At 40.5% G+C, this 25,039-nt stretch overlaps 1 pseudogene; it reads right to left on the bottom strand.

The window, feature by feature from the left end:
• Positions 1-24,593, bottom strand: part of LOC139710017 (E3 SUMO-protein ligase RanBP2-like) — a 63,485-nt pseudogene extending 38,892 nt beyond the window's left edge.
• Positions 24,594-25,039: the final 446 nt, after the last annotated feature.

The raw sequence follows: 25,039 nt of genomic DNA, 5'->3' as shown, positions 1-25,039 counted from the left end.
TCAGTTTACACATATTTTCCAATTTTTGTGGAAATCATCAATGGACATTTTCATGAGCTATTCAGTACCCCCTTTTCCAAAAGAATGCATCTGAATACTTAGAAAATAGTTTCCCTGTTGCTACGTTAGTGGGGGGATACCATGCAATGGGTAGGCTGGCCCGACTCTGATAAAGTTGGATATCCTCATTACGAACCGTGTACAGCTTTATTACTGCCCTCTCTGTAAGTACTCACACAGCCAAAAAATCTCGAATGGAGTGTAAAGTAACCAATGAGCATATGCTTCGATGCACATATTTGCTGATGGGCAATTCTATTCTAGCAGGCTTGCACTAGTCGTGGTTTTCAAAATGTACCTCAATGGGCACGGAATAAAGATTCAACGGGTTAACCTTCTCTCCCCACGCTACAGGGTCTACAGGACAAACTTTTAAATTGTTCAGAATCTTTCTACAGAAGGCACGTCCAAAATTTAGACAGTTAAAACCAGTCTACTAGGCAAAACTCCATATGATTTCCACACACAATATTCACAAACTTGTACGTCCTTACAACATAATTTACACAGACAGAATTTCTAAGGAATCTCCATCATCATCTGCACAAATCCATGTCCGTGGCACATTAGCTTACGTCTTAGAATAAGTGGGTTGTTTTCTTTGTTCAAATATCAATGAATGTGCTAGCCAAGCATGATGGGAGCGAGAGCTACTGCACAAATAAATGAACGAACACACTACAAGAATAGAAGTAAGGCAAACCTGAGTCACAGCAAATTGAAAAGGTCACAAGGTCTCACTGCCTCATATTCTACTCCTTTCCATTTGACTCAAGAGGTCACAAAATGGGATCACATAATAATGCCTGCTAATTCATTCATTTTTTCATTTTTTCATTTTTTCATTTTTTTTTTTTTTTTTTTTTTTGGGGGGGGGGGGGGGGGTGCTTTACTGAAAGATGGACTCACGCTTGAATCTGGGCCATGTTGTGGCTGGGCGGGGCAGAGCTCTTGGCAAGTCCAAGGCCGACCAGACAGTTGATCGAAAGCAGGAGGCGACTGTACACCTGGACCATGACACTGTCTGATTGGCCAGATTGTTGACCAATCATGGACTAGGAGAAGATAAAATAATTTCAACATACTGTATCAATGAAGAGAGGAACAGGCAATGCCATGCAATATCAACATTTTCTATTTGAAAAAGAACAAGGAAAAGTAGAAATTACGCGGTGCGTAACATATGTCCCTGCCGGAAGTAGCATTTTGTAACAAAATGTGCAATATAGGTAAAAAATCAAGGTCAAAGGTCAAAGAAGTCAAAGGTCAAAATTCTGTGTAGAAGTTTTGAAGCCCTCACCTAGTGCCATCACATAAAGCAAATGGAATCGAAATTGGGTTAGAAATGGCGAAGGAGTAGCATTTTGTAGCCAATGTACAATATAGGTCAAAAATCAAGGTCAAAGGTCAACGAAGACAAAGGTCAAAATTCTGTGTAAAAGTTTTGAAGCCCTCACCTAGTGCTATCACATAAAGCAAACGGAATCGAAATCAGGTTAGAAATGGCGCAGGAGTAGCATTTTGTAGCAAAATGCACAATATAGGTCAAAAATCAAGGTCAAAGGTCAAAGAAGTCAAAGGTCAAAATTCTGTGTAGAAGTTTTGAAGCCCTCAACTAGTGCCATCATATAAAGCAAACGGAATCGAAATCGGGTTAAAAATGGCGAAGGAGTAGCATTTCGTAGCAAAATGTACAATATAGGTCAAAAATCAAGGTCAAAGGTCAAAGAAGTCAAAGGTCAAAATTCTGTGTAGAAGTTTTGAAGCCCTCAACTAGTGCCATCACATAAAGCAAACGGAATCGAAATCGGGTTAGAAATGGCGAAGGAGTAGCATTTTGTAGCAAAATGTACAATATAGGTCAGAAAATCAAGGTCAAAGGTCAAAGAAGTCAAAGGTCAAAATTCTGTGTAGAAGTTTTGAAGCCCTCACCTAGTGCCATCACATAAAGCAAACGGAATCGAAATCGGGTTAGAAATGGCGAAGGAGTAGCATTTTGTAGCAAAATGTACAATATAGGTCAAAGGTCAAGGTCAAAGGTCACGACTGAAATTCTGTGTAGAAGTTTCAAAGCTCCCATGTAGTGCTATCATATAAAGCAAACAGAATCAAAATTGGCTCATAAATGACAGAGAAGTAGCAAATTGAAGATTTTGATCACACACGGACGCACACACGGACACACGGACACACGGACGGACGGACGGACACACGGACGGACACACGGACACACACACGTACGGAGCCCGTTTCATAGTCCCCTGCTCGAACTCGTTCGGCGGGGACAAAAATGAAATATCTTGAACATCTATCTGTAAATTAAATTATAAAATGGGAATATTTAAAATGCTTTCACAGTTGTTATACTCTTAACCGATGTCATAATAGGCTGCATTTATGACCCAGATTGAGCATGTCCTTGTACTAGTTTAAGCATGCTGTTGTTTATCCTTCTTATTGTTCAGCGCACCACCTGTGTTCATTCTTCTAACCAGATCAGTCAAAAATTGAAGTAAAAGCACATATGCACATTAGATGTGGCAACAAGGCTAACACTTCACAGCTCATCCATTGTTTATTGCATAAAATCAATATTAAAATCAATCAGTGTACATGGTACAGCAAGAATAATTCCAGCTTAAAGGTAAAGACAATGTAATTCAGTAAAACTTTGCTGCATGCCATCAAACAAGTTCATTTTGATTAAATTCAAAAAAATGCAATGATTTTGGGAGTAATTTGATGTGACTATAGGGAAAGTTGCGAGGCCATGACATATACACCTCATCCTATTTTCATACACAACCGTGATTGTACTTATTGTTTCATGAAAACATGCACAGTTGTACAACTATCTTTCAGTACAATTCTAACTTTCATCATTCTGTTTGTTTGATTTACTCTGTCTATTAAAGTTACCCAAACATGTAGAGACTTTTTTTTCTGTGTGACAAGGGAGGATTGTAGCAAGTTTGATTCCTTTTAGAGACCTTTTGAAATTCCTACCTTGTAGAAGACTGCAGCCTTCTGCCACCAGCGTGGATCCGAGGCAAAGAGCCCAGAGTCACACACAGTGGCACAGTGCTGGTACCCCTCCCTCATCTGTTTGGTCTCCAGCAAGATGTCCACCAGCTTCATGTTCAAGTACAGGTCTCTCGAGTTGGCACGCTATCAGTCACAATTAACCACAGATGAACAGGGAGAGAAATGTAATAATTACATACTCCTTTCAACTTAAATACCAAATCCACTCAGTTCTCATAGTACATGAGGAGTTATACTTCACCTCTTCACTGCACTCATATAACAGTATCTTGCTGATAAACATTTCATGGATTAATGTTTTGAGCATGAGCACATTTTTAATCTGTGCATCAGTGCAGTTGAGATGTTACCATCAGAAAGACAGTCTTTGACCAAACTGCTCACAAAGAAGGTTGCACCATACCAAAAATGTGGTCAAGTATTTTGGATAATACCTAGAACTCCATAGTGCATGCATATGATAGCATATTTATTGTTGTCAACCAAACACACATGCACAATCCCTAAGACTTCAAGAAACTATATGATATAAAACTGACTCTTGAAGAGATATCACTCCAGTATCACATTAAAAGTGATAGTACTCAGTATACATACAAATGTGACTGCTAAAAAGCAACATAAAACACATCAAAATCACTTGATTTGATGTCCTTACCAGTTTATCACGGAGATACTTTTCATACTCCCTCAGATTTTTACTGGATCGTAGAATGTGCTCCTGAGAATAGTCAAATGCAAAAACATATTCCGATAAACATTATACAATTCAGTAAGACAAGTGGTGTGAGTTTTACAAGTGGAAGGGAGAGAGAGAAAGAGAGACCAGAGCAACTTAAATACAGCATGCTGTTTAGTGGCTGGGATGCATTTTACTTTTTTCACACAAATTATTACGCCTACTGAGCAACATGTGCAACTGCATTGTTTAGGATACCTTATAACGAGTGTGAAGACTGTGATGCACTCTCACACCTGTACATTAGTTCTACAGATCATATGTCACAAATGTCATTGATTTCCTAAGGTGTTATTTCACACCATGCTCAAGTATGCAAATCTTGATGACCTTTACTTTGATGAAGAAAAAAGAGTAAACTAAAACGAACAGGACAGTAGTATGAGGAGATGATTGTGGTAGCCCCATTTGCATGTAGTCCTTGATGAGGGGACTGTTGTGTGGTGTAAGAACCAAGAGAGAGGAGAGTGGAGGAGGGAAACAACAAACAGCATCAAATTGGTCATGTAATAAAGTTTTGTCCACTGATGACACAACATCACACGTCTTTAACCCTTAATACTGAGCTCCATTAACCACCCATTCTCAGGTAACCTGGGCCTGTCATTCAGTATAAATGTCATAAAACTAACTGTGAATCAAGAGAGACAGCAGAATCCACCATATCAATACTGCAACCAACACAGCTACTTCTACAGTGACCTTCATACTGGACAGTTGCCTTGAGGCGACTGAATGGGTCTGTGCAAGCTTACTAATGGCCAAGTTCAACAAGAGTGAATTAAATGAATGCATGAAAAGAGGTTAACAAGTGATAGCTAAAAAAAAAGTTTCTCTCTCATTTCTGAAGATTACACATGGGATCATGACCACCAAGCTAAAAACCCACAAAAAGTCTCACATTATGATTCTCTGCAATGGACTGAAATATGTCTTTTGGGGTTGACCGACTCAAAATTTTAAGCCTGTCTTACCAAGGAGAGTAATCTTCTCTCTTCCTACATTTTGTACTGTCAAAATTTAGCAGCTATGAACAAAACTGAAATTAAGCTTTACAGAAAAGTGGAAATTCACTCTGGCCTATTTTGGGGGATTTTGAGCTCAGCGGTCACAGATGTGTCTATCACAGACCTGCATGTGTAGTGAAGATTGATTCACAACTTAAACTTGAGCATATCAATGCTGCATGAAAAAAAAAAAGAAAAAAGTATCAAAGTGTATTCACTTGAAGGCATATTTTAGCAAAGCATGTCCCTTGAGAAAAGGGTCCAGGGCCAGCTCAAGGGCCTGAGGGGCTCTTAAGTTCTCTACATGCTTTCTGGTGTCATCTTAGTCTTGATTTAAAACATTTTACAAAAAAAAAAAATGTGCTGCAATCCACAGATAAAGATAATTATCAACATATTTTTGAAGCTTGCAGACACTTTTGACTCATTTTGTACTTTGCTTAGTGTCAGCAGGTTGGCAACTTTTTGCATGACACTCTAGCGTCAGTGTGTTTGTTTTTTGGCCGGATATTGGGGAAAATTTTAATCTATTGATGTGTCATGTAGACTAACCTCAACCGTTTATTGCAAGACCACAATCACACTTGACTTACCCTAATCTTGTGAATGATGCGGTGATTGGGAAAATACTTCTCCGCTCGTTCTGCCCAGTAACGGTGCTTCTCTGCTTCATAGTTGACATCGCAGTAGAGTTCAGCCACTGTTTAATGATGCAAAACATCATACCGAAGAGAAGTTTCATTCAACCTTTTTTCCTACCTGTACTTTCGTCAACACCTGCTTATAGTAATGTATGGGAGAGGAGTGAAAATTCTAATTTTTGCATGATTTTCTCTCAGTTTCTTGTATTTCCTGAATTTCAGGGTTGGAAGGTACACAATATGAAAGCAAGCTTTTAGAGGCACCCTACATACAGCTGGAACTAACATATCAAACAGATCAGACAGGAAGTTCCTCAAAGATGTCTCTCCTTGCTCTGCAAATCTTGAGAAAATGAAAGTGACAGACATGCAGGCCCAAATTCACGAAGGTGGTACAATCGAAACCATGGTTTAAACCATGAGGCAATTTGTATGTAGCGCAAAGTGTCACATGGCCTATTTCATTACAAGATCAGTCATTTGACGAAATGACTGATTTCGTAACAAAAAAGGCCATGCAACACTTGGTGCTCCATACAAATCAATTTGTCCATGGTTTAGACCTCTAAACCATGGTTTCAATTGTACCACCTTCGTGAATTCGGGCTGTAGAGTCTATTTTGTCATCATACCCTTAAGAACTAGTTCTTTCTGGTAGGAATTCAGCTCCAATGAGCGCCGATAACTCTCAATGGCCTTTGCTGGGTTCTTCAAGCTCTCGAAGATGTAGCCCAACAACTTCCATCCTCGTGGGTCTGCTGGCTTCATGGCTACATAACTCTCAGCATATGGCAGGGCAGACTTGTACTCCTGTACTTCACAATACAGCGAGGCAATGTGGTATCCCTTCAGCTGCACCTACAGAAGTACAGAAAGAAAAAAATAAAAGCACAAACACATTTTAGTTTGATGTATTCAAATCTTCAGGTTCTACTCCCAAATTAATAAAGCAATAATTTCACAGCTTTGAACTATTCTTAAAAACAATTCTAAGTCCCTATAAATAATTCTACACTTAATATCTTATTTAAATTCAGACTTGACTGCTGCTAACTGTAGCTGCTAGTATCTGCAGGGTACAGTACAACATACATTGTATGTTAGATTACTCAGAACAAGCCTTTTTGGAAGTCTTTTTGCATCATTGGAATATGTCATTGGGTGATTAAATATGAAAATTGGAGGTCAGTAACTAAGTTAGGCATGGCATGTAGAACATAGTCTAGAGACCATAATCAATAAAATGTTAACAGTCTATATATTTTGTTTATTTATTCACTTTTGTGGCATTACTCTCCAGAATTCTATGTCATTTTAAGTGTTTATTGAGTTGGCAGAAAATTCTTATTTTCAGAATTTTGCCTTTAGTTTCCTACTGTTTTGTTTGACTTTGAAGCTACATGTATAGTGCCTACCTATGAAATCAATAAAGTAGCAGTTAACTATTATAAAATAAACAGAACAAAAATTTATTTTTGCTCTTTCATTCATGTCTCGCATAGATCTACCAGGACATAGGCTTGGCCTAGTGTTTACTGTTAAAATTTATTACCAATACTGCACTGGGTCTTTTGCTTCGTTGTGGGGGCGCTGTGGCATAGTGGATAAGACCCCCCCCCCCCCCCCCCCGACTCCCGATCGGAGGACCGGAGTTCGAATCCCGCCCAGTGCTTACATCCTTGGACAAGATGTTTTTACCCACTATGTCCCACTCGACCCAGGTGTATAAATGGGTACCTGGAAATGCTAGGGTAATAATAATGGCAGGGCCCTCTGGTAGAGCAGTGGCAACACTGAAGAGGCTACCCTGGGTAAAGAAGACCTTATTATTATTATTATTATTGCTATTTTGTTCCAAAAAGGGCAATGCAAATGATTGACAACATTGTTGCAATTAACATCAATTATAGTACCATAAAGTCACCACTACAGGTACCTAAAGTGGCCAGACATTCACTTTGCATACATACGCGCACCACGATCGGAGATCAGCTGGGGCGACAGATTTTCATCGCTCTCAAGACATCCCTAATTCAACCTTTTTCCTCCATAAAAACACAAATAATTGTAATCCAAATGTATTTTATCATCTGTAACAGGTAAAAAAAAAAATGAATGCAAGAATGTTTATGATTTTGAATGGATTTTAGGTGGCAGATAAACAAAGTTTTTCAAATGTGATGATGCACAATGTCAATGCTTCCTACCTTGACGTGTGTGTAGAGAATCACACGCGCTAGATCCTAGGCCTATGATAACTGCGACCAGCAGCCCCATACGCATAGCGTATGGGGCTGGTTTCGCAGTAAGGCCTGCAGAGACTCCAACCCAAAGCACCTTCTGATCTGGAGATTCCCCACCTGAAACCCCTAGCAAACGGGAGACCCAAGTTGATGTGTGCGAAGTTCCTACTATCCTAGGGTTCTAGATGCTCTCTGGTGCTATCGAAGGCTTATTTTTTTCAACATACAATAGCAATAAGTAAGAAATCCTGTCCAACGGGAGACACAGAGCCAGGGCGGGAGAAATTAAATCTCAAGCGGGAGAACGAGAGATTTTGCAAAAATGGGTTTTCGGCGGTAGATCTCCGGTCGAAAACGGGAGAGTTGGAGTCTCTGGGCCTGTATGGTCACTACGGATAGCTTTTCACGTTCGCACGCTATGGGCAGCAAACTAGTATTATGCACTTGTCAATTGTAGTCCCGGCCCATGGGTACCCGGGGATGGCCGGGACTTGCAACCAAATTGGGCGGGGATTTCAGCATATTTTTCGCCCGGGTGGGTCGGGAATAGACCGTGCTTTGTAGGGGGAAATTCACTTAATTTTCCCCGGTGGGCCGGGGATATACCGGGGTGTTGTCGGGGGAAATTCAGTTATTTTGCGCCGGTGGGTCGGGAATGGACCGTGTTTTGTCGGGGGAGATTCACTTATTTTGCCCCGGTGGGTGGGGAATAAACCGGGGCTTGTCGGGGGAAATTCGCTCCAACCAAATGGCAGGCATTTGGGGCGGAATTTTGGCACGGGATTGAGCCAGATTTTGCTTGAGAGTTGATCATGACTTGTATGTACCATTTCCAGTACGGTAATGTGACCATAAATTATTTCGCTTGACTAGCAATTCCCCGCTATTATTGAGGACTCGGTAACGTTGCCCAAAAGTCGCGTAAACGCATGAATCACCTAAGGAAATAGAGCCTAGCGCGAAACATGCGCGATTTGCGCATTTCATGAATTTTTCTGACGTGGAACCTTCGATCGTATTTTCCGCGGATGTGCGCCGGATCGGCGCTTTATGCGATTCCATGCAGGCGGGCTCGGTCACACTACCCAAAAGTTGCGTAATCGCATAAATCACGTAACTAAGAAATTTGGTTTTGTGTGCTTGTCCGTCGAGAATTTGACCATTTTCGCTGATTTACGCAATGAAAAATCACCGATGAATCGCGCAAGAACTACGGAAAGATCACGCAAAAATATAGCGCCACAATCATACGTGAGTTGTTAGTGATACATTAGTGATTCATCGATCAGTATTTTGTAAGTATCATATGCGCTTATTTGCGTGTTCTGTTAGAGATACATAGGCCTACGGCAATATCTTTTTTTTTCAGTGATTTTCAGTGATACGTAGTTGTTACAAGCGCGAAATATGCGTCATTATTTATGTCTGCTAATCGTCAGTGGAGAGTCGTTGGTGAACGCGATAGCGGCAACATTTTTGCGATCAATCGCTGATATTCCACGCATATTTCGCGCATTGTTCGCGTAAGAACCACGCAAACTACGCAAAAATTACGTAAAACAGCGCAATACTGCGTAAACTTTTACGCAAAGCCGAATTTTGAGCTCCTCAAAACCTGGAATTGCGTTAAGCGCCGATCCGACGTACATCGGCTGACTTTATACGAAGGTTCTACGTTGTAGACAAACTCATGAAATGCGCAAATCGCGCATGTATCGCGTAAAATAAGGCTCGAATTTCTTACGTGATTCATGCGTTTACGTGACTTTTGGGCAGACGTGTGACAGGTCGAGCCTCAAAGGCCAGGTTTTTGAGCAGCTCAAAACTCGGCTTCGCGTAAAAGTTTAGGCAGTATTGCGCTGTTTTACGTAATTTTTGCGTAGTTTGCGTTGTTCTTACGCGAAAAATGCGCGACATATGCGTGGAATATCAGTGATCGTTTGAGAAAATGTTGCCGCTATCACGTTCATGTCCGATTCATACGCAATTCATCAAGCTCAGATTATGCGTGATTTTCCGTGGACCTCTGTCGTCGCGCACAACCACGAATTCGCCCTATTTGGGGCCTTTGCGTGCCTATGCGCTGAAAGTGCATGGTTTAGTGATTTTTCAGTGATATTTCCGTAGTTCTTGCGCAATTCATCGGTGATTTTCATCGCGTAAATCAGCGAAAATTCTCAACGGACAAGCACGCAAAACCAAATTTCTTGCGTGATTCACGCAAACTTACGCGACTTGTGGGCAGTGTGACCGGGCCTTGAGGGTCGGGACTTGGCTGGGGATTTCTATGCAAATATGCCCGACTTGTCGGGGACTTGGCTGGGGATTTCTGCACAAATATTGCCCGGACTGTCGGGGAATTGGCCGGGGATTTCAACTTCAATTTTGCCCGGCCTGCCGGGGACTTACCGGGGGATTTCCGTGAAAATTTTGCCCGACCTGTCGGAGACTTGGCCGGGACTTGGCCGGGTAGTGTAACATCCCAAAATTGCAAGTGGGATGCAAGTCCCGGCCATCCCCGGGTACCCAGGGGCCGGGACTACAATTGACAAGTGCATTATAGTAGGGTGTCTGATCGCGCACTGCTAACCCTCGACCAAAACGAGCCCCTATCTCATAACACGCAAGTCCCATAGAATGCAATGGAGCCGCGCGCCTACGCCGTTTTGACCCAGCATTTTTGAGCAAAATTTCGCCTTTATTGCCAAATCCCCAGACCATGCCATTAACGAATCCTAACAAATTTGGTATCATATGAAAGAGGAAGTTTTTCTCCATATCCTATCAGAACGGCGGTACATGAATCCGACGATAAATTGATGTAAAAATCGATAGAAGCACATCTATCCCCATATCTCAGCGTCTGCTTCGGTATTTGTATTGCCGTGAGACATACTAGTAGTTGAGGACGGTTCCTGGACAACTCGACCGCGGGATAAGTCGTCCCTGGACAAGTCGTCCCTACCCCTGGACAGCTCGACCGGGTCGAGTTGTCCAGGGTCAGGTTTGCGATTGGACAACTCGACCCAACTTTATTTGTGCCAGATTTTTGCAGAATGAAACACATTTTAGTCATTAAAATGGCATAGGTTAGTGGAATGATGTATGAAAAAATGTTTTATCGCATTTTTAAGGCAATTCCTATTTATTTTCTGATGCTGCGAAGCAATATTTCACGGTATCTTCCCTGCTCTGAGAATCTCGGTGACGGAGCTTTTTCTTGTGACGACAGCCTGTATGGTAAGGTGACATTTGTTGAGAAATTTCCATTAAATGCTTATAACCAGCAAGAAAATATAGTATTTTACATAGTTATACGTGTTTTCTATCCTTAGTGACATTTTCATGAGCAGAGGAATCATTTCAGTATGAAAAATGAAACAAATGTCTACAGTATGTCGATTCGTCTTCGTTCGTACTTGTTCGGTTTCCATATCGTGGGACGCGCGCTGCTAGCTAGCTGCTAGCTGAGAGGCTAGGCTGAGCGTGGCGCTCGCTCGCTCCCTGGCCACCAGACCCCCTCCCACCGATACCAGCCCAACTTGTGACGACATCCTGTTTGGTAAGGTGAAATTTGTTGAGAAATTTCCATAAGATGCTCATAACCAACAATAAAATATAGTATTTCATATAGGTGCATGTGTTTTCTATCCTTGGTGACATTTTATGGGCAAAGGAATAATTTCAGTAAGAAAAATGAAACAAATATATCTATGTCGAATCGTCTTCGTTCGATAGGTGTCCACACCGCGGCACGCTGCTGAGAGTGGCTCACGCTACTACCGATACCAGCAGAACGGGATACCGGCCCGCGGGCCCCGCGGGCCGTAGGGCTGGCAGTCGTGGTGCTCGCTCGATGGGTGGAGCGAGCTGTGTCGCTGCGTAGCTACGAAGTCGACCGTGATCTTTTCTTCGACATTTGGACTAAATTCCAGTCAATGAAACTATTTCATACCTTTCTCTTAACTTTGAACGATGTTATACTGACTAAATGGTTTGAAAAGTGTCTGAAATTTTACCGTCACTGTATTGATTCATAAGTAAGCCATCAACAACATGACGACCAGGCTACAGTCTTTGTCTTGCAAGCCCAAATTCTCTGTACTACGTACCACACCACTACCCACAAGCTATGGAGAACCTGACTCCGTATTGATACAGTGGGGACCAGTACTGTACTACTGTACTGTCAACAAATAATGGGGGAAAAAGATAGTGACAAAAAAGGAAATAAGATTTCTCACTCTTTTTCTTTTACTTTTTTTTTGTGGTTGGTTTGTTTATTTCTGTTTTTGCCAAAAAAAAAAAAGGATTGCCCTGCATGTCTTGCATTCATTAAAAAAAAAGAAAAGAAAAAGAAAAGAACAGGGAGTACATGAAGTACTGGCTGTCTTAGCTTGTCTGAAAACTTCAAATATGTAATCCTCTATTTTTTTTTTCTTCTACGCACTTCTCTCGGTCTTTGCCAAAGATACTATTTTGAAGAAAAAAAAAAATTCTTGTAACTTACACTTGAACACTTGTAACTTATATTTACCGGTGATTTCGGACAGTACTTTTCTGAAGTTGATGATATGATCTGAACTAATCCTTTTTAAGAAAAAAAAAGGGGGATGGGTGGGGGGGGGGGGGGGGGGGCATCCCAGGCCTGCATAGAACATCATTCTAATGCCCTGGGCAGAGTTGTGTCAGAAAAACAGAAATGTATATCTTAATTTGATTTTGTTATATGCATGATACAGGTTACATTGTCTCTGTCTGTCAAACTCACAGGTACTTTTTTTTTCTTAAAATAGAATTATGGTCATAATAAAAAAAATTCTGTATGGTACGGTACTTAAAATTCTGTCTTTGTCAAAGATATAAACTGCGAAAACTGTTTGACGTTACAGACAGTTCACTACACATCGGTTACGGTGTAACATTATCCTAAATTCCTAAGGCCACGTTAAAGTCCATCAAACCATCCAGATCTCTCTAAACCTTAGTTTCATCACAGAAAACAATGTCACACCTTTCTTCACAACATATTTTGGGTCTGGACATGACTAATTTTCATCACATTTCATTTATCAGGGCATAAACAAAGGTGCATTTTAAATTCCACCTTGTCTTATTTTATATGTCCCAGTTTGATGTGAGCTCATCAATCTACTTATCTGGTATCTAGATAGAACAACCTCAAATTTTGCTGAATAGCCCTTTAAAGACAGGAGTATAAACGAAAACCAGAAATGTCATTGTCAAAATGATTTATACCCCCTCTTGAAGTACTGGTGCCTATTTGACCTCAAAAAAATATCATAACACTTACTATATCTACAGATTGAATGTGCACAAATTGGAAAAGAATTTCATGACCCTGCATGGCATTCCTCATTTTGAGGCCATCAGAAATGTGCTGTTACCATGACACCACACTTTACTCTTTAAAAATGTATCTTGCACTTTGAATATCAATTTTTTTATGTGTTCCATATATCTGGTAATTTCTAATTGAAAAAAATGGCAAATTAAGTCTAATTTGTTAGTCCATTACCGCACTTAAAGGGTTATAATTTGCTATTGCCATGGCAACACACTTTCTCCCCAGTGCTGATTAAAATGTTATAATGTAAACAGGACTCCACAGCTGGGATATTTGGTTGCAGGTGCAAGGTGGCTAGCAGTGCATAAAGCCCCCCCCCCCCCCCCCCCCCAAATGCAATTTGGCCAAATGCAATTTGGCCTATAAGGCTGCGTTCACATAGAAGTATACTATTCGGGTATAGTACGGTACGCGTTTTCGAGGGCACGCGAATAGCTTGAATCGAACGATATGATTTTCTAACACGGGTAAGAGGGCACTATTTGAATATGCCGAATAGCACAGAATAGTAAAGCATAGTGGGAATCGCGCTTGTTCGATTTTTGAGCAGCGTATACCGTCTTTCGATTTTGAAATGGTAACAACTTTGGTCTCGATTAGCCCTTTAGCAAAAATAATCATATAGACTGACATTCTGATGCAGTTTAGAAATTGTTAAAGGACAAGTTCACCTTCATATACATGTGGATTAAGTGAAGGCAACAATGTTAGTAGAACACATCAGTGAAAGTTTGGGGAAAATCCGACAATCCGTTCAAAAGTTATGAATTTTTAAAATATCTGTGCAATCACTGCTGGATGAGAAGACTACTACAGTGTATGATGTCACATGCGTACAACGATATAAGGAAAATAAAAAGAGAATTTCACAAAACTTGACTTTTTAAATAAAGTGCACATTTTCTTGACTTGTTACTGACTTATGTTAGGGGTAATATTATTCCCCCTGACTTCTGAAAGAGAGAAGTCGAGTGTTCTTTTATTATGTGAGAAAAGTGAGAATATCTTGAATTTTCTTTATACTTTCTTTATATAGTTGTACTCATATAACATCACAAGCTACAGTAGTCTTCTCATCCAGCCGTGACTGAGCATAAACTTCAAAAATTCATAACTTTTGAACGGATTGTCCGATTTATCCTCAAACTCTCATTGATGTGTTCTACTAATATTGCTGCATTCTCTCAACCCACATGTCTATGAAGGTGAACTTGTCCTTTAATAAGATTGCTGGGATGGTTGTGTAGGAGGAAGACATTCGGATGGTGCGGGTGATGGTGTACTGGGTCGACTTGACGACGCATAGGGAATAACGAATACTGAATTCTTCTATGTTAACGCAGCCTAAGGGTATACACAGCTTTACATTGAGCCTAACATGACCAATGTGTGCTATTAAACTTATGTCATCACTTAAAAACTGGAGAAGTGTGATCTGTAAGTCTTTTTGTAATTTCCTGGGCCATCATGTAGGGCTTACAATTGTCATGGCAAACACCTTCGAATGCATTTGTATACTAATATATCTTGCACAACTTTATATTGAGTCAATTTTTGCTTGAATCTCTTGAAAACCAGCATACTACAGTGTAGTAGTTTGAGAATTCTACAATTTTTAATGATTTGTACAAAAATGTTGTTACAGTGGCAAGACATCTTTTGACACTCACACAAAAGTGTCTTGCACAACTACACATTAAAATATAGGCCTACTGATTGTAAACATACAACTGAATTGCCAATTGAGAGAATATATTTCAATCCACAACTTTAGATGCATGATTTTCATAAAGTTTGCAGTTATCAATTAATAGGGAGGAAAAGGTGTCGCGCATATCTGCCTGTGATTTAGCGGCTACACCTGCCAAGATTTAGGTTTACAATGTACAAGTACTACTAAAAAAATGAGGGTAGTTTGATCCACAAGACTTTGCAATGGACTGACCGATGGACCATCCTTTACAAAGTCTTGTGGATCAAACTACATGTACTCTAATTTTTTTAGTACCAGCTTCAGAATGGGGTGCTGTTCGTTTAATTCGCAAATTCCCTATACCTAGAGGTTCTTTAATCCGAAAATGAAAAAGGGTTCGTTAGTCTTAACATTTGTGGCATTATTCCGAAGGTCCGTTATTCCCGAGATTTGTTAATCCGAAAATGAAATTTGGAATGAAGAACCTTCAGAATAACGAATCTTAGGACTAAAGAGCCTTCGGAATAACGAACCTTTCGAATAACGAGCTGTAACCTTCAGAATGATTCCTCTTGCTTCAGGTAGTATTTCTGCTCAAAATGAAACCTCAAAATGTGGTATTACTGTATGAAGGTGATTACCTTGTATACAGGTACTCCTGTCTCCATCCAGTTTCCTTCTCTCTGGGAGGTTTTCTCTGAGTTATAATGCAACAGGCCATGACCATGTCAAGGAAACCTAGTGTCTTGCATTCTCTTATCGAGGCCAACAATAGTGGCAAAATTCATGAAAATTACTGGTATCCTGTGATAAGGTTTAATAATCATGCTTCATCCTTTATTTTTGCTATGCCATTACCATAGCAACCAATTCAGGACACTGCAAAGATGTGTCATGGACTTTTTCATATCACAGTCATCATGTGTACCAAAGTTTGAGATATTTGCCTAAAAACTATGAATACAGATTAAAATACATTCATAATTAATTTTTTAAAAGAACATACATGTACTATGTAGCTTTACATTATCATGAATTCATTAGCCTTCACCACACCTTCAAGAAACGGCATTATCTTGATAAAGACACAAACTCAAATAATGCTTGTCACATTTTCAACTAATACATTGCTGTTGTCTTGTACGACCTGATTGGAAAAATTGTTGCAACACAGGCAAACTCCTTTCAGAATGAAGTGGTCACTAAAGTTTGATAGAAATTGTGGAATATAAAGCAAAAGGGGAGATGTCTGATCTGCACAGATAGTCCGGATTCATGAAATGAAATTGAATGTGGTTCTATGCGTATTTATGCCAGCTTCAACCTAAAATGCATTTTCTCTCCCAGGGATTTTGTGTATTTCCTCCCTTTTTCATATTTATACATATTTTTTTTAATTATCATTTTTATTTCTTTCATCAATATCATTATTACTCTTATTATTAGGTCCCTATTATTATTATTGTTATTATTTTGTTATTATTATTATTATTATCATTTTCATTATTAATATTATCATTATCATCATTATTATTATTGTTATTATTATTATTATTATTATTATTGCCTTTGATATGATTGAGAACTTACATTGGTTGGTTGACACTCACTTTCATTTTGTTGCCTCCTCTTGGTACACCTTATTAAGGCTCACTGCTTGCTCAGCCCCCCCCCCCCCCCCCCCCATGCTTTTCACTCTTTTCCTTTCTTTATCCTCTGTTGTTCTTTATCTTGTTTGATTTTGCCTCCTTATTCATCCTGTTCCTTCAAGGTTTCCCCCTTTGGTCCTCAGATCTGGATCATCACTGACCCTCCTCAGCCTTTTGTCTGTCAACCTCCCACTCTAATCCCCCTCCCTATACCTGTTGGGCTCCTTGCCCATGACTTCCTACCCTCCCCTTTTGTTTTCCTTGTTCTGTGTCCCTAGCGAGTCTCTGACTGTTCTTTATGGGTGAAGTCCTATTATATGATTGCTTTCCCTGCCTGTTTGTCGTTTTGCCTCTGACAGAGATTCTGCTAGGATTGAAAGCTCAGGCCCATTTGACTCCATTTTACTCCACTGGCTCTCCACAATTGGATTTAAGCAGTTTTTGAACAGCAGTTGTTGTTTTTTTTCTTCTCTCTCTCTTTTTTTTTTTTTTTTTTTTTTTTGCTACACTGAAAAAACAAAGTGTGTACGTAGGAGTATGCTGTAGAACTAGGAAAACATTTCATTTTATGATGCCTATAGGACAAACACACAAGCATTTTTATAACATGAGCAATTTCACATTTCTAACCCATAGGGCATATATGGTTGTTTGTTTTCACATACAATTGATAACATAACACAATCTGATTAAAAGACGATCAGTATTCTTAAAAAACTAACTAAGAAGGCTGAAAATAGATGGTAAATTTTTGGTCAAGTTATGATGTCACGGTATTTTTTTTTTTCATTTGTGCATGCACATGTGTGTGTGTGTACCACATAATGTCTTTTAGCAGCAAAGAAATATCATGTGATCATTTCAATCATCAGAATATATAACAGTCATGTTGCCCCCCCCTCCCCCCCCCCCCCCCATAAAAATGTCAAACATACCAGGCTCATTGACTTTACTATCTTTTTCCTCATTAAAGTTCATATTGCATACACACTCACACACACACACACAAGGAGGGAAACGGTCGAACAATCAGAACATTACAGTAAAAAAAAAAAAAAAACTCAATCATGTATCCATAGTGTAAAGATTGCAAATGAATGTGATTTGACTACCTGACATCCAAAATGACATAGTTATAACTCACAGAATTGGTATTCAAAAACTATTTTAATCTGTAAGTGGAGGATTTGAAGGGGAGATAGAGATACAAGAGAGAGAGCCTGGAAAGAGAGATGAGGTGGTGGTGGTGGTGGTGGTGGGGAAGGTTAATACAATTTATTATGTTACCTATCACAAAAAAAGTCCAACTGTAACCTGTTTGTCCAGTTACCTGACAAAATTATACAGGGATCCCTGATATAGAATTGTGTTGACCATTGTTGATGAGACCACCAACAACAACAAAAAAATGCACAAGGAATCCATGACAAAACTAAAGATCAAAGTCATTGAAAAAAAGTAGAGGAAGTGTCTCTGATTGTACGAGTCCTTTTGCATCAATCTGTCCATGTTATGCATTTTTTTATTTACCCTGACCCTAATGGTTTACACTGACGATTCGCTGCGTGAAGGGATCGAGTCATCATCTTTTTAATCAGTGTCACCTAAAAAGTTTGGTGCATTCACCTTTTATGCCATGATCATCGGTTGTCAGTTTGTTACTGTCAGCTCCATAGAAACACTTTCTTGGAATAAAATGAATGGGGTTAACACAGTTTTGTATGCTATGTTACCATATAGAAATATCTAATTATGACAATAATTAGAATTGTGTTGGCCATTGCTGATTAGACCAACAACAACAAAAATGCACAAGGAATCCATGGGGGGGGGGGGGGTCCCTTTTTTATGCACTGCTAACCTTGCGCCTGCAACTGAACATCCCATAGCTGTGGAGTCCTGTTTGCATTAGCCAGAAGAAGAGAAAGACACATTTTAATCAGTGGTAGAAAGAGAAAGACACATTTTAATCAGTGGTAGAAACTGTGTTGTCATGGCAACAACAAATCATAACCCTTTAAATGCAGTAAAGGACTAGCAAATAAGACTTAATTCTTCATTTTTTTTATTGAAATGACAGGAAAAAAGGACACATAAAAAAGATGATATTTGAAGTGCAAGATGCATTCTTAAAGAGGAAAGTGTGGTGTCATGGTAACAGCACACTTTTGATGGCCTCAAAATCAGGAAGCCATACCGACAGAGCGGTGAAATTCTTTTCCAATTTGTGCACAGTCAGTCAATAGCAATAGTGATTATGATAATTGTGAGATGCACACAATAGTCACGTCAGCCCAATTATTTTGTGGGAAATACCCCATGCGTACAGTAGTGTCCATTTCACATTTAAATGTATAGCACTGTATAGTACATCCCCATCTCCAGACCACAACAGGTGGTAGTCCCCAGGAGCTTAATGTAAGATAAATCCCCTGTCCAGGGACAAACATCTCAAAGGTTGGGTGGTCTTAACCCTTAGGGTAGGAGGCTAGCAGGAAATAGAGATATACATTGCTGGTCCAGACAGAGAGATGATTGGTTAAAAGTAATTTTCTTTTGTGTTTCTTTGAATAGATTTTCAGACAATGAATAACATAAGTTATGTAAGAATGACCTTCTTTATGATTGGTCAGAAGTGTAGATGCTATACGACTCTTTATTTCTCACTCCAGACAAGAGTAACATAAGTTATGTAAGAAGGGATAGTGGTGTGATTGGTCAGGAGTTATTTTCCATGTTATGTCTTTGTGTGGAATCGAGACAAAACAAAAGTTAGTAGCAGCAATGTGCTGACTTGACCAAGGTAGTATTCTTTTTGTTTCCCTTAATGTACCCTTCCCCTTTCGTAAATGGCTGACTTGTCCAAATAGGACTATTTTACTCTCCCTTTATTCATAGAACCACCGTGACAGTCCGAGCAGAGTCCCAGGTCGCGTCAAGGGTGAAATATGGCCACGTCACTCTCCAAGAGGATCTCGATCGCGATCGCGAACTGCAGTGCGCACTGCCACGATGAGCTCCGGGTCGAGATGCTGACGTGTACACTGTTTGGAACGGGTGTTCGCCGCCTGGTCGTCGCCTGGCACTCACATCACTTAGCGCTGACACTAATGCGATTGTCAATGATGCGATCCCAGCTTGGAGATTCACATTTGCGCTAATTCGTCGTGAGCTGGAAATGGATGAAGTTCATCCTCAGTCATTGATGACAGGGTTGACAATGAGAGGAGATGCGAGACGAGCTCTGATGCAATAGCCTCATGCAGCATCCGCAAGTGTGACAGGAAGGCAACTCCTCTTCCGTAATAATTGTTCCAAAACTATTTCAAATCAATGTTGCTGGAACCAAGCACCTCACCGATGTGGTGTAAAATAGACATGTATGAACTTAGAGAATTTATCAAAACCGTCTCAATAAGGAAAGGACGTGACTCTGGAAAGTAATATTGCATCTCCTTTTTGTATTGGACGCAGGAGAGCTATGGTCTACTGTATGTCCATCTCCTTTGGAGGTTAAGGAGCCAGAGTGAGAAAAAGAGCTTTGTCCACGGTTAATGTTAGGAAAAAGGGGCTACGTGGCAAGTATTATGGGATAAGCCTACGTGTACCTTTTTACGTAACCGTGGTCAAAGGACTGGTCAGCGAAAATGAGCTCTTTTGTTTCTTTTTGCCATCAGGGAGCGTCCGGAGAGAGTAACATGACTATACTACCGATTGAAATGGCTCCCTCTCTCGGCCAGTGACTTACTGTCAAACTAACGGGGTACGTGCTGCTACAAAGGTGTGACATTGTTTTCTGTGATGAAACTAAGGTTTAGAGAGATCTGGATGGTTTGATGGACTTTAACGTGGCCTTAGGAATTTAGGATAATGTTACACTGTAACTAATGTGTAGTGAAGTGTCTGTAACGTCAAACAGTTTTCGCAAGTTATATCTTTGGCAAAGACAGATGTTTAAGTATATACCGTACCATACAGATTTTTTTTTTATTATGGCCATCATTCTATTTTAAGAAAAAAAAATACCTTTGAGTTTGACAGAGAGAGACATTGTAACCTGTATGATGCATACGTAACAAAATGAAATTAAGAATTATACATTTCTGTTTTTCTAACACAACTCTGTCCAGGGTATTAGAATGATGTTCTACGCAGGCCTGGGATGCCCCCCCCCCCCCTTTCATCCCTTTTTTTTTTTTTTCTTAAAAAGGGTTAGTTCAGATCATATCATCAACTTCAGAAAAGTACTGTCAGAAATCACCAGTAAATATAAGTTACAAGTGTTCAAGTGTAAGTATTTACCGGTAGGCATTTTCTTTTTTTCAAAATATCTTCGGCAAAGACCGGGAGAGAAGTGCATAGAAAAAAAGAAAAAGAAAAGAGTTTTCAGACAATATTTGTAAACGTGGAAATTTTCGTGGTGTTGAAATTTTCGTGCATTTCGCGCAACCAGAAACTAGCGCGAAAATAAAAGCATGCAAATATTTTTGCTTGCCATATGTTATTGTGCATGATGTCTGGATTCCGCGGAATTAAAAACAGGCGAAACTCTTCTGACCCGGCCAAATGCGAAAAATTAGTCGCGCGAAAATATCCACTTTTACAGTAGGTCCTACACCCGTTTTTTTTTTTTTCTTTTTTTTATGAATTTCATGCAGGACATGCAGAACAACTCTCCTTTTTTTTGGCAAAAACATAAACAAACCAACCACAAAAAAGTAAAAGAAAAAGAGTGAGAAATTTTATTTCCTTTATTTGTCACTATATTTTTTCCCCATTATTTGTTGACAGTACAGTAAAACAATAAGTGTATCAATATGGAGTCGGGTTCTCCATACTAGCTTGTGGGTAGTGTGGTAGTACAGAGAATTTGGGATTGCAAGATAAGACTGGTCGTCATGTTGTTGATGACTTACTTATGAATCAATACAGTGCCGGTGAATTCCAGACACTTTTCAAACCATTTAGTCAGTATAACATCGTTCAAAGTTAAGAGAAAGGTATGAAATAGTTTCATTGACTGGAATTTAGTCCAAATGTCGAAGAAAAGATCACGGTCGACTTCGTAGCTACGCAGCGACACAGCTCGCTCCACCCATCGAGCGAGCACCACGACTGCCAGCCCTACGGCCCGCGGGGCCCGCGGGCCGGTATCCCGTTCTGCTGGTATCGGTGGTAGCGTGAGCCACTCTCAGCAGCGTGCCGCGGTGTGGACACCTATCGAACGAAGACGATTCGACATAGATATATTTGTTTCATTTTTCTTACTGAAATTATTCCTTTGCCCATAAAATGTCACCAAGGATAGAAAACACATGCACCTATATGAAATACTATATTTTATTGTTGGTTATGAGCATCTTAGGGAAATTTCTCAACAAATTTCACCTTACCAAACAGGATGTCGTCACAAGTTGGGCTGGTATCGGTGGGAGGGGGTCTGGTGGCCAGGGAGCGAGCGAGCGCCACGCTCAGCCTAGCCTCTCAGCTAGCAGCTAGCTAGCAGCGCGCGTCCCACGATATGGAAACCGAACAAGTACGAACGAAGACGAATCGACATACTGTAGACATTTGTTTCATTTTTCATACTGAAATGATTCCTCTGCTCATGAAAATGTCACTAAGGATAGAAAACACGTATAACTATGTAAAATACTATATTTTATTGCTGGTTATAAGCATTTAATGGAAATTTCTCAACAAATGTCACCTTACCATACAGGCTGTCGTCACAAGAAAAAGCTCAGTCACCGAGATTCTCAGAGCAGGGAAGATACCGTGAAATATTGCTTCGCAGCATCAGAAAATAAATAGGAATTGCCTTAAAAATGCGATAAAACATTTTTTCATACATCATTCCACTAACCTATGCCATTTTAATGACTAAAATGTGTTTCATTCTGCAAAAATCTGGCACAAATAAAGTTGGGTCGAGTTGTCCAATCGCAAACCTGACCCTGGACAACTCGACCCGGTCGAGCTGTCCAGGGGTAGGGACGACTTGTCCAGGGACGACTTATCCCGCGGTCGAGTTGTCCAACCCCCTTGAGGACATGCTGAATCCGATGGTGCCGCTAGTTTTTCGCTAGCTCCACGCCTAGGTGTGGGGATATCGCCTTGAAGATACCCCTTGCAATAATTTTTTGGTCACAGCGAACGTTTTAGGCGGGGCTTCGTATGCAAGAATCCATAGTAACTTCGCGCGAAGGGGCTAATGCATATGTAAATTTGATTACGCATCGCCGTCTAAAACCACATGGCCTCTACGGTTGTGTGGGGATGGATCGCGTGTGCATGCGGCGCGCGCCAGATGCTGCCAGCTTTTAGAGCTAGAGAGCTACCACTGTGTGTGTGTGTCACTACGTTTGTGTGTGTATGTGTTGTGTATGATGTGCATATCACGAGGCAGGAAACTGGGCTGTCGCTTGCGATAGCTCCTACAACACGCATCACATAGCATGCACTCTGTACTGTACATATCGAATACAGTCACGCTCACAAATCACGTACGTCTTGCAAAACAACCAGACTCTACTAAATTTCTGTCTACTACTATTAGTTTACTTGTGGATTGGTTATGATCTTATCGTTGTTCATTTATATTTCGAAAGTGCACTCGCAATGCTCGAGTCACTGGCACTAAGCCGAGAAATCGGTTGTGAATACAATCATGTCCGCTTAGCCAAGTGCGAACGAAGTAGGCCTTAGCTAACGTTACTGTGGTGGTAGCGGCAGCGGTGTATTACGAACACCCGATCGACAAAAAGGGCGTGGAAAAGATTTCGGAAGACTCTTATTTGGCCATTTTTGCATGTACGAATAGTGGTAATGTGGCATCAATTCCAAGCCTGTGGCTGTAGAGGTTGTAGCTTGTGCATTGCACGCGAGCTGCGTGCACCTGCTCTCGACAATCGACTGCATATTTCTTCGAACCATGCTCGCCATGCCGGCTCCCCTGGCCTACAATCGCGATGCTCTCCGCTCGGCTCCCCGAACTTTACCGGCGGGGCTGCGCTAGCTGCCTAGCTGCTGCTAGCTAGCTGCGCCTGCATACATACGCGGGGTTCGTACGTGTTGTAGGGCGCTCCATACGGTACATGTGAATCGAATGTAAACTGAATACCGAGCACGTACGTACGCACGCAGCGCACACAGGGTATGACAAGACATAGGGGGAGTGGCTTCTGCGCTTGTTACGCGTATTTTCTAACCGCTGTACGCTCATTATCTGATCGCTGGAGATCCACACGCGAATGCAGCTTTTCGGCGTTGTTTGCAAACATGATTTGGGTCACATTTTCATGCGTGCTCGTAAAAAAAGGGGGTGATATTGCTGTGATTTCAAAGTTAAATTTCTCAAGATAGAAAAATCATTTCGCCATGAAATTTGAAATATGTCTTAATGATGTAAGTCTCTTTCATATGAAATAATTCACAATTCGTTTCTCACAGAATTTCAAAAGTTACAAAAATGCTCCAGACACCCTAATTATAGTACCAAGTAACACTAGGTCTAGCGGTTAGTAGTAATTCAGTGCCTATCCTATTGTCAGTTTGCCAACCTGGTAAGTGGTGCCAGTTTTTTACTTTTGCACGTTGTGCTTGTGGAGGGAAAAAAAAAAACCAAGCAAACAAATAACATACACACACACACACACACATTCAAACCAAAAATGTGTTCACTCATCACTGCTCATTCATTCCTATAAACTTTATTGACTTTGTATTGACGTACCAGCAGAGCAGTCTGACCAGGTTTATAGCCAATTACATTATGGTATAGGATTAGATCTATAATACATTAACTTTTTTTCTAAAATCGTCAATGAAAATACGAACAGGACAAAGTGTTTCTATTTGCGGAGTGTATTTTTCATCGAACTCCCTACAAATATACGAGCACGTGGGACAATCCAAACTGTGCTTCCTGTGCTGTGCTTATGTGTTATTGTGTAGCACACGTTATCGATATGTAATAAACGGCAGAGCGAGCGAGGAATTTCACTAATTACCTCTTCAGGACTTTTGGCCTTCTTCTTCACAAATTCGGCAAATTCATCGGCCTCGTGCTTACTGCGATATGTTCGAGACATCGCTTTTCAGTAATTCGAGCAGAAAAAGACATGAATGAGCACGTTTTCCGAAGATGAACGGCGAAGGCACTACGACTAGTACGAGATGTTGTAGTCATAAAGAGCGCAAGCGTACGCGTGTGCAATTGCAATCATGTGCATATAATAACATAACGTGCGTGCGTCGCATACAGGACCTTTTTCTTTTTTCAAACTGGCGCGAAGGTATTCGTAGCAATTCAATTTTTGCACGGCGTCCCGATCCTCCGTTGTTGTACGAGTTACCCGCATGGTCGCTTTAAAACGCCCTGTTGAAAAAGAATAAACGCAGTAAAACAACTCGTGAAACGTACGTGATGGGGTCAGTAACGGAATGGGGTTCAAGAATGGAATAGAGAAGGGAATGACAGAGTTTGTTCCACATAAGATGACATCCAAAAAGAATGACATACCTTGGATTTCAAACAAGATTAAAAGGTTGATCAAAAGGAGAGATAGGTTGAACAAAAAAAGTCGGAACAT

This window comes from Diadema antillarum, unplaced genomic scaffold (assembly GCF_040938485.1).
Source record: "Diadema antillarum isolate AM-2024a unplaced genomic scaffold, OU_Dant_1.0 seq00001492_RagTag, whole genome shotgun sequence".
Taxonomy (NCBI): Eukaryota; Metazoa; Echinodermata; class Echinoidea; order Diadematoida; family Diadematidae; genus Diadema; species Diadema antillarum.
The sequence above is the reverse complement of the archived record's forward strand: the minus strand, read 5'-3'. Positions and strand labels throughout refer to the sequence as shown.